We start from the raw sequence: 10,921 nt of genomic DNA, 5'->3' as shown, positions 1-10,921 counted from the left end.
GGCTCTGTTGCCCTGTCTGTTTGGAGGCTGGTAGTGTGGGTGAGATCCTTGTGGCTGCTGACTGTGTTCAGGGGAACAGCAATTGAGGCTGTGAATCATGTGCTTATGATTTGAATAAATGCCCACACCGGGTTGTATTTTTGGACGTTCTGCCTCTGTCTCCTTGCTTGGTCGGGCCGCTCAATTGTCAGCTTCACAATTGGTGTCAGAAGTGGGATTTGACCAAGTGAGGAGGTGAGAGTGATGGAGGAACTGCGGGAGATGATGAGGTTACTCCTGCAGCTTCAGGCAGCCGGTGAGCAGCAGTTCGCACAGGAAGAGGAACGGAGACTCCGGAGGCAGGACGGCAGATTGGCTGGAGGCTCGACGGGCGCTGGCTCTGCCGCTGAGGCATCAGAGATCCTGGCGGAGAACCGGAGATTGGTGCAAGAGCAGAAAGAGGAGCAGCTCCGGTTACAGAGGGAAGAAGAGAGGAAGGCAGAAGCATCGAGACCGGTTGGAAAGAGGGCGTCGCACACGCAGAAGAATAACAAGCCAAGGAAACCTGGAGGAAAGGAGTCGTTGCAGCCTTTGATCATTGCCAAAACTCCGGAGTTCGTCCGGGATGTGATGGGTTCCGGCGCCGGTGCGGGCAGCGGGGAGTTCCACGTTTGCCGGCGCCTCCGACGCAGGGAGTACCAAGGGCGGGACTTTCTGGACAGGATGTCGGGGAACGTGAATGAGGACATCGAGTGTCTCGATGAAGTGGAGCTGAGCAAACGGGCGGCCGGTGATGGAGCAGCGGGGCGCGGGATGAAGCGAAAAAGACTGAGGCGCAAGATGCGGATGGCAAATATAGCCGAGAAGGTCCGTCAGGAGAGAGAGCGCGTCAGAGAGCAGAACCAGCAGGAGCGCATGGGAAGGAAGAATCAGATCCCGAAGAGAAAGAAAGGGAAGCTTCCTTCTGACTACACGCCCCCCCCTGAGGAAACCAAGCTGCACAAGGGGAAGCAGAAACCTAGGCAAGCCAAGATTTCCAAGACACTGTGCTTCCAGGGGAGAGGGGTAAGGAAATGTCACGGAGGTGATCTCTGGGCTCATAGATCTCGGCCTCCGTTACGGGTTGCTTAGTTTTTTTGTTGTTGAAAAGTGTTCCCCTTTCCCCATGTCTGTCGTTGATTGTGTGCACCTGGTGCCCTGTGTTGTCTCCTCCCCCCTCACCTGTGTCCTGTTGGTTTGATTGGTGTGGGTGTGTATTTAGGCTCTGTTGCCCTGTCTGTTTGGAGCAACCTGATCTCACCAGAATGCGTGACTCCACCACGACTCCTTAACACCCGCATTGCGTGGTGGAGTCACGCATTCTGCTCCATTTACGTGTCGGCACCACGCAAAAAAACCCAATGTAAAGTGAATGAGGCTCTTTTGTTCTGGGTGCACACACGCATTTCTACAACGTCCCGCAGTGAGCTTTTATTCTATAAAACATTTAAAATCTACATTATAGCTTGTAGTAACTCACGGGAGGCTTCTTTTATTTTATTTGTATTCATAATCATTTTTATTTTCGTCAGAATGTAAAAAATTACATTAGTTACGAATTTTTGTTCTCAAAAAACAGTGCATTGTGTGTAATACAACTGTGATTTTTATTAAATTAGTTAGTTTTTAAGGAAGGCCAGAGCTTCAGCTGTGTCAAATAGATTGTTCCCTTTTAGTTAACGTTATTTAAAAGATAATGATCATGTCCCCTTTATTGCATTAACGAGCGTCCATTCCCATTGGATAACGGAGAATTTTACACGCGGAAGTAAGTATTCTCCTTACTGTCGATTGATTTTACAGTGATATCTGAACTACTTATCAACTCAAAAACACCAGATTATCCTTGTTAATTACACAACATTGATTGGTTTAAATTGTGTACAATGCTTTTGTATTTTTGCCCTTCGATTCGGAGAAACGAATATTTTTTTCGGAGTTTTTGGATGGCAGAAGACACTACACTACCCAGAATCCTCAGCTATCGTTTGGGACTACATCATGTGCTTAGCTTGACAAACCCCGTGATCAGTCCTCAAGCTCTGTGATTGGTTGACCTCCAACTGCATTCCATAAGAAAAAACACGTTTCGTAAAAGATAAAATCATACTTTATTCAGCAGTGCTTGCTTTACTCTTTGAAAGTCATCACATGAATGCATTGTAATAAATGGTTTGGCTGCATTAAATATTACACATCTATCGTAGTTCTTTATTTATCTACAGAGATCGGGCATCAGAATAGACCGGAAACTATTCTTTTACGGTTCTGTTTTAATTTCACAATAAAGTTAGTAGTAATAATCTGTTTTGATATTATTGTTTTTTATTAACTACTAGACCGCTGGGTCATGTTAAGACCATATTTTCTGTGTTGCTGTGGGTTTTTTCCATCGCTTTGTGTTACAAATATCAAAAAACAATAACAAAATATATCCGTCGTAAACTAAACCAGAAACGGCAGTATATTTTATTTTGTTACACTGTAAACTTGACAGCTTTTAACCCGCACCTCCTACTGGTTAAAAGCACGCTATGAACAACACGTTTGGAGTAATTGCAAATGCAGGTAGATTAGTTGCTTTTTAATGACGTTTAAAATGCCTTTTCTTAATGTCTTTCATTTTTGTAAAGCACTTTTGAATGTGTTATATTTGATGAAAACATTTAAATATTAGAGTACATACAAAATAGTGGGAAAGTAGAAGGTCAATGATATAAATATAGAATAGAAAATATCAAGAAGATACTGTAGTGATATCTACAATAAAACAGTTTAGTGCCTGATAGGAGGATGTGCAAAACAGACAAACTAATAAGGCTTTATTTAAACATTAAAGAATACTTTAGGCTAAGGTCTTCTTTTAAATAAGAAAAAGCTTTGGGGGTATCTATCTACAGATACATATTAAGCCTGACAAAGTACTTAACGTCTAATATATTGCATGGTTGTTTTGGAAATTGACAATCAACTTTCCTGCAATGTTAACTATGTTGAAGCACTTATTTTAAAACCGATATTATACATATTTATTATACTCTTATAAGATGTATGTAGATAGAATAATACATGTGCAGAATATGACAGTTTATGGAGGTACACACATATTGATAGATGTCTTGTAATGCACTGTTGAGGAACCTGCTGTGACCCAAGTTTTTGCATTCATTGCATAACTACACACCGTAGTTGTGTGTATGATATGTCAATAAACCTTTGAAAATCTTGAAATCTTGAAAGGGATGTGCAAAATATCAATTATATACAGTTTTTAATTAACGATTAGAGAATAACGAGTGATGAATATGCTTTATACGGATCTGCAGATAAATATTTAGTCTTCTCAAGCACCAACTATCAAATATCTCTCCTGATTGTTGGCACTTGACGATCACCTTCACTGAATTTTACTCAGGTGTAACTAAAGTCTGATTTAAGGGTTGTTTATATTTCACATCATTAATCCAAATCTGTAAAGTAACTAAAATAAATGTAGTGGAGTAAAAACACCACGTTAACCTTAAAGAAAGCCCTCAGGATTATAAAAGACCCCCATCACCCCAGCCACAAACTGTTCTGTCTGCTGCCGTCTGGCAGGCGGTACTGCAGCATCCGGACTAAAACCACCAGACTCAGGGACAGCTTCATCCCACAGGCCATAAGACTATTAAACACCTGATCTTTTAAACAACATCCATAACATTCATCTGGCTGCTACATAGAAATTATTTATCTAATATATCATATTCACAATGTTGTGACTGCTTTTTGTCTTTTGTTTTCTTAGTTATGTTCTCTTTTATATGTGTGTGTTATGTGTTATGTGTAACGTTGCTGCCTTCTTGGCCAGGTCAGCATTGAAAATGAGATTGTATCTCAATGCTTCTATCTGGTTAAATAACTTTAACTAATAATAACTAACAAGTGATTGGAATCAAAAAGATTCCAATAACTTGTATATAGACTCTTATTGCACTATTTCACTATTTTTTCTGTGTATCTGTTTTATTGTGTTGCACTGTTGGAGGAGCCTGCGACCTAAGAGGGGGGGGGGGGGGGGGGTGGGGTTATAGGACACGTTCGATTCCTGTTTTGAATAGTGTGCCGTCGATGGGTTTCATTCAATTTCAAGGTGCTTTTTGACGCTCCGTGTAAACTTCGCGCACTGCACTCCAACATCCAATCACAGAGCTTGAGGACTGATCACGGGGTTTGTCAAGCTAAGCACATGGTGTAGTCCCAAACGATAGCTGAGGATTCTGGGTAGTGTAGTGTCTTCTGCCATCCAAAAACTCCGAAAAAAATATTCGTTTATCCGAATCGAAGGGGACAAATACAAAAGCATTGTACACATTTTAAACCAATCAATGTTGTGTAATTAACAAGGATAATTTGGTGTTTTTGAGTTGATGAGTAGTTCAGATATCACTGTAAAATCAATCGACAGTAAGGAGAATACTTACTTCCGGGTGTAAAATTCTCCGTTATCCAATGGGAATGGACGCTCGTAATACAATAAAGGGGACATGATCATTATCTTTTAAATAACGTTAACTAAAGGGAACAATCTACTTGACACAGCTGAAGCTCTGGCCTTCCTTAAAAACTAACTAATTTAATAAAAACCACAGTTGTATTACACACAATGCACTAACAAAAATTCGTAACTATATAATTTTTACATTCTGACGAAAAATAAAAATTATTATGAATACAAATAAAATAAAAGAAGCCTCCCGTGAGTTACTACAAGCTATAGTAGATTTTAAAAACGTTTTATAGAATAAAAGCTCACTGCGGGACGTTATATAAATGCGTGTGTGCACCACGACAAAAGAGCCTCATTCACTTTACATTGGGGTTTTTGCGTGGTGACGACACGTAAATGTAGCAGAATGCGTGACTCTATCACGCAATGCGGTGTTAAGGAGTCGTGGTGGAGTCACGCATTCTGGTGAGATCAGGTTGGTTTGGAGGCTGGAGTGTGGGTGAGATCCTTGTGGCTGCTGACTGTGTTCAGGGGAACAGCAATTGAGGCTGTGAATCATGTGCTTATGATTTGAATAAATGCCCACACCGGGTTGTATTTTTGGACGTTCTGCCTCTGTCTCCTTGCTTGGTCGGGCTGCTCAATTGTCAGCTTCACACTGGCACACTGCACATTCTGACACATACACAGGTTAACTATCTGAATACCTTTTTTCTGTCAGTTCACACAGGACCAGACCAAATAGAACAGGTTCTTACATTTCTGTAATTTAAGAAAATAATACATAAACTTAAATGCAAGTAGGCAGGGTATTTAACTTTATCTGCGATAAGCTGAAGCTATAAAAAGTGAACAGCTTGCTTATCAGGAGTTGCAGTGCTTACCCATTTATGTATGTCCGAAGACATCCCAGGCCAAACTGAAGCAGTCACGTGGTATCGACAGGCAGCGAGGCTTCGTTTGTCATCGATGACGTCACTGGCCCAAAACGATACAAGCTTCACAAAAAACTTCGGGGATTACTCGACACACGCTCCGAAGCCTCGGCGCAATACGTAACATCACTATCGCTAACTAGTGCCTCAGCGGCTGTATTATTTTAAGTTAATTATCTGTTTTATTTCTATATGATTGTGGCCGCTACAGGGAGACTGCAAGGTTTCTTATATTACACTTTGCCTATAAAAATCTAATACATCTTCAAAATAAATGTTTATTTTATGTGTGATAATGTCAACCTGATCTCACCAGAATGCGTGACTCCACCACAACTCCTTAACACCGCATTGCGTGGTGGAGTCACTAATTTTGTTACATTCAAGTGTCTGCACCACGCAAACAACCCCAATTGGATAATGTACACAATTTTAGTATGGATAATGTCACTTTATTTCATTCAACATGTATTATTAATTACTGTGTGTATGTAAATGTGTTGGCCAATTGCAGGTACTAGCACTCACTCCATATTGGTTTTATTTCTGACTCGGATGATAAACCAGGCCTGTCATAAAATGCACCCCCCCCCAAAAGATGTTTCTATGAATCCCAACCTCAAGCATTTTTCAGGGTATGGTTCTAGGACTGGTACCAATGAATGGAGCAAGTTCATACATGTGACACTTTCATTTTGTAAGATAGCAAGGGGGGGCATATTGTGAGGGCCAGGGCCTGTCCCATTAAGCACGTGAATTTGCGTACACGTAACAGCACCGCACGTTCATAACAGCGTGGTACTGGATTTATATTAACGAGGCGGCAGTTAGCAGCTAGCGGCTAGCTAGTAAATTATGCTAAGTTACACATCAATCGTTATGTACTTTTATATTACGCTGACATCAGGATCTAGTGATATCCAAGCAACAGAGCTTCATTTAGCATGATACTTGTGTGGGTTGTACATGAAACCACTTGGTAATATATAAAAATGTATATGTTGAAGCCTGTTATGATCAATTGTGAGTTAAAACTTTATCTAAAAAGTAAAGCTGATGATGGATTACTGTAGTGGAGTTAAAATAACAATAGCCTATTTATTTTTGAAATGTGATGGAGTAAAAGGATAGTAACTGTGATTATTCATGTTAAGCAATATATTAGATGTTAAGTACTTTGTCAGGCTTAATATTTATCTGTAGATAGATACCCCCAAAGTTTTTTTCTTATTTAAAAGAAGACCTTAATCTGTTATTTAATGTTTAAATAAAGGTTAATTCGTTTTTCTGTTTTGCACCTCCTCCTATTAATATCTTTGTACATTCCTGCACTAAACTGTTTATTGTAGAGATCACTTATAGTATCTTCTTGATTTTTTTATATTCTATATTTCTATCACAGACCTTCTACTTTCCCCCTATGAAAGTATGTACTCTTAATATTTTTGTAATCAAATATAACACATAAAAACAATAATTCAATAATGTGCTTTAACCACTAGGCGGTGCACACAAGGTACACACAGCCATAATAACTTTGTATTATTAGTATAGGACACTTATGTATGTACAACATCTGAAGATGTGTAGTTTTATTCATGCTTTCACATAATTTTACAGCATATTGCTATACTATTTCAGACTCAGTATTTACATTCTTACATTCAAAATTCAATTCAATTCAAATCAGTAATATCTTTAAAAACTACAAGTCCTTTTATATCAGCTGTGCACCGTTATGGTGTAAATATAACCTATCTATGAATTAGATCAAATGTAAAAGTCAGCCGAATTAGTGTTGATACTGCAACGAGAGATATTGTGTGAAGAGAAATTGAAGATGTTGTTTAATTGTTGATATATTTATGATCCACGTCAAGTATTCAGTTTCGGCGGCATTTCTTCAGTTTTTCCAAAGGTCTTCTCATCAGGGCTCTATAAATAAAGAACTACGGCAGATCTGTAATATGTAATGCAGCCGAACCGTGTATTACAATGCCGTTATGTGATGACTTTCAAAGAGAAAAGCAAGAGCACTCGGAATTAAGTATTATTTTATTCTTTTAAAATGTTTTCCGGATTTCATATAATATAAACACCAAATCCCAGCATGGATTGCGGATAAAACATCCAATCAGCGAGCTTAAACCATAGCTGAGGATCTTGGGTAATCGCTCGAAATGCCTACGTCTGTTTCCGGTTATTTTTATTTTGAAATGCAGTTCCTGACGGACGCCAAAAAAGCCCGAGATTATGGAATTAAACCAATAAATAAAAGCAAGGATAATTGTGTGTTATTGCTTGGTGAGTAAATAACAGTGTATTATTTTGAAAAGAATAACAAATTAGAAGGAAAAAAAGATTTTAAAAATACAGATTTCAGTATCCTGAGGCTCTGAGCCCCATTTATTTTCCTCACAGACGGCAATACTAAAGGTCTAAAATAAAGACCTAAATGAATATTTGGGATGTTCTTGCCTTTAGATTCTCCCAATAAGTCCAAGTACAGAGGGTGACTTTGCTGTGAAAAAACACATTTCCACCAAAAAAACGTTAGCAACCATAAATGTGTACACATTCATGAAGTAATCTTCGTCATAACTAGCAAACTAAACATCATGTACATGTACTGCACAAATAATCAGAAATAAAAGCTCATATTACTCGCATAAAATGACATCAAAACGCATTTTAATGGCCAAATGAACCTTAAAATAGGCATTTCCACCGAGAATAACACGAAGGTCGGCCATTGTTGTTGATCACATGGTCTATGAAGGTCTATGGGACGCCCTGCCCGTAGAAGCCTGACGGTCAAGGAGTCCGCTGTCCGCAATGAAGGTCTATGGGACGCCCTGCCCATAGAAGCCTGACTTCCAAAGGGTACCCTGTACGTAATAGAGTGACGGGGAGGGGCCCTGACCGTCCGTCAATATGTGACGGGATGGGAGTGAGAACGTGTTGCACACACACACACACACACACACACACACACACACACACACACACACACACACACACACACACACACACACACACACACACACACACACACACACACACACACACACACACACACACACACACACACACACACTTTGTATTGTATTATTGTATTCAGGTTCCAGGTTGAATTGAGGCGAATATTTGTAATGTTCAGAGGTTGTTGTTTAATATTCATGAGAATATTTGTCATTGTTCAAATGATAATAACATTTGCATAAAGCATATTTGTCCACTCATATGTTGATAAGAGTATTCAAAACTTGAAAAATATTCCTCTAGGGTAAATTTAGAAACAGATAAAAAATGTGCAATTAATTTGCGATTAATCGCGATTAACTATGGACAATCATGCGATTAATCGCGATTAAATATTTAATCGACTGACAGCCCTAATATAAATGGATCAGGACAAAAAGTGAGCAAATATTTTTTAGGGGACACATGTTTATGTATAAAAGACATGAAAAAGTGGATTTTGCATAATATATTTCCTTTAACACGCCGCTGAGCTCACAGACGTCCTCACAGACATCTTCAACATATTCCTGAGCCAGGCTGCTGTTCCCTCGTGCTTCAAGGTAACCACCATCAAACCTGTGCCGAATAAGTCATCACCTTCCTGCTTCAATGACTCCCGCCCCGTAGCACTGACCTTCAACCATCATGAAGTGCTTTGAGAGGCTAGTCATGAAGCAAATCAAATCTGACCTCCCCCCCCTCGCTGGACCCAGTGTTGCATTTATATTTTGTTCAGTGTATATATACTGTAGGTATATACATATTTTTAAACATATTTTTATATACCTTATTTGTATTCAGGATTGTGGGAAACGGTATTTTGATCTCTCAGTCTGTAGCAATAACAATAACATTTATTTTATTATTTTTTAATTATTTATTTGACAGGACAGTGCACATTGATTAACATTTCTGTAAATGTGCCAGAGTTAGCCAACAGGCTATTTTTCATCTGCAGTCCCTGGACAGATGTTGAAAGTCATCCTAAAAAGAAAATGTCACTTCCAATGACAGGTAAACACAATCAGTTAAACAACATTCAACATAGACGCTTATATTATGATCAAAGCATATATAAAAACATAAAAACTAAACAAAAATACCTATTCACAAAGCAGACAGATAGCAACAGGTCAAGGCACATGTGTACAAACAGAGCGTTGTAAAGTGCAGATTGTGTCAGTGTTGACAGAGCTGATTTTCCACTAAGCATGTTTTTAAATCAGATTTGAATAAACTGCATGTGTTTTGTTCTCTAATCGTTACTGGGATTGAGTTCCACTGTTGTGCAGCTTTAAAAGAAAATGAAGATTGGCTGAATGAACTCTTCCTTAATGGAACAACGCAATCTCCTCTTGTTGCAGCTCTTGTTGACCTAGTTACAGGTGTGCGTATGGTGATAAAATGTCTGAGCGGAGGTGAGGTAAGTTGACTTTGACTTGGACTTGACTTTCAAAGCTAAAATATATGTTTGTTTAATATTAATGTCTAATATTTGAGTAAATGCGTGTTATAAAAATTTAACGTTCTTGTTGGTTAAAACAGGGGATGTAGCTCAGTGGTAGAGCGCATGCTTTGCATGTATGAGGCCCCGGGTTCAATCCCCGGCATCTCCACTCGTTTTGAAGTGGTTCAATCCAATGGGATTTGGTTTGGGAACCGGTACAAGTCCCAAATGCAGAACAAATCATTATCACCACAGACCAGTGATAACTATGAAAGCCTGTTTGCGCCACAGGAAATGTTTTAAAAATCCTGTAAGTCAATATATTGACTTACTATCTCAATATATTGAGTTATATTATTTTTTTTTTAATGAAACAATTATGTCAAATACAGAATAAGGCACATAGACATCAATGTTCATCATATAAGCGATACAACTTCATATTAAGGTACACACATTCACCATCAACTAGTTCTTAATTAACATGCATATTAGCAGTATATTGGCTCTTTATTAGTCATTATAAAACACTTATTAATGCCTTATTCTACATGACCATATTCTACAAGTAATCTGTGTGTGTTACACTTGCATGTATGAGATCATTAAGTGCCTTGTAACTTCTTTTTTTATAGTTTCACTCTGTTTGAATGTCAGTGGACTGCAAATGAGTCAATAAAGGAGCATGGCTGCTCATTCCCTGGCTCTCAAAATAGTTTGGCTGGCTGTTTAATCTATGTTCACACTGAGACAGTACAATAAATAGAGAGAACACTACACCTATTGTCTAAGTATACATACAAGCAGGTCACACAGAATGATCACAAATACATAAACTCTGTTAAAAATCAGTTTTATTAAAAAGTACAGGCTGCATATTATGTTCTCAGCCTTGGAGAAACTTGACATGTGTTGGTACATGTATGTGTCTGAACCTCTCTTTAGTGGTTCATTAATAAAACAGATATTTCAACGTGAGCCTACTTTGTTCATGTACTGTTGAGGTTA

The 10,921-nt window shown here is 38.7% G+C and overlaps 1 non-coding gene across 1 annotated transcript; it reads left to right on the top strand.

Moving 5' to 3' along the window:
- The first annotated feature begins 10,010 nt into the window (after nt 1-10,010).
- On the top strand, nt 10,011-10,082 carry trnaa-ugc. The gene has a single exon. It is a non-coding gene; the product is annotated as a tRNA-Ala (tRNA).
- Nucleotides 10,083-10,921: the final 839 nt, after the last annotated feature.

This window comes from Gymnodraco acuticeps, unplaced genomic scaffold (genome assembly GCF_902827175.1).
Source record: "Gymnodraco acuticeps unplaced genomic scaffold, fGymAcu1.1, whole genome shotgun sequence".
Lineage (NCBI taxonomy): Eukaryota > Metazoa > Chordata > Actinopteri > Perciformes > Bathydraconidae > Gymnodraco > Gymnodraco acuticeps.
This window is presented reverse-complemented; position numbering and strand designations above follow the sequence as displayed.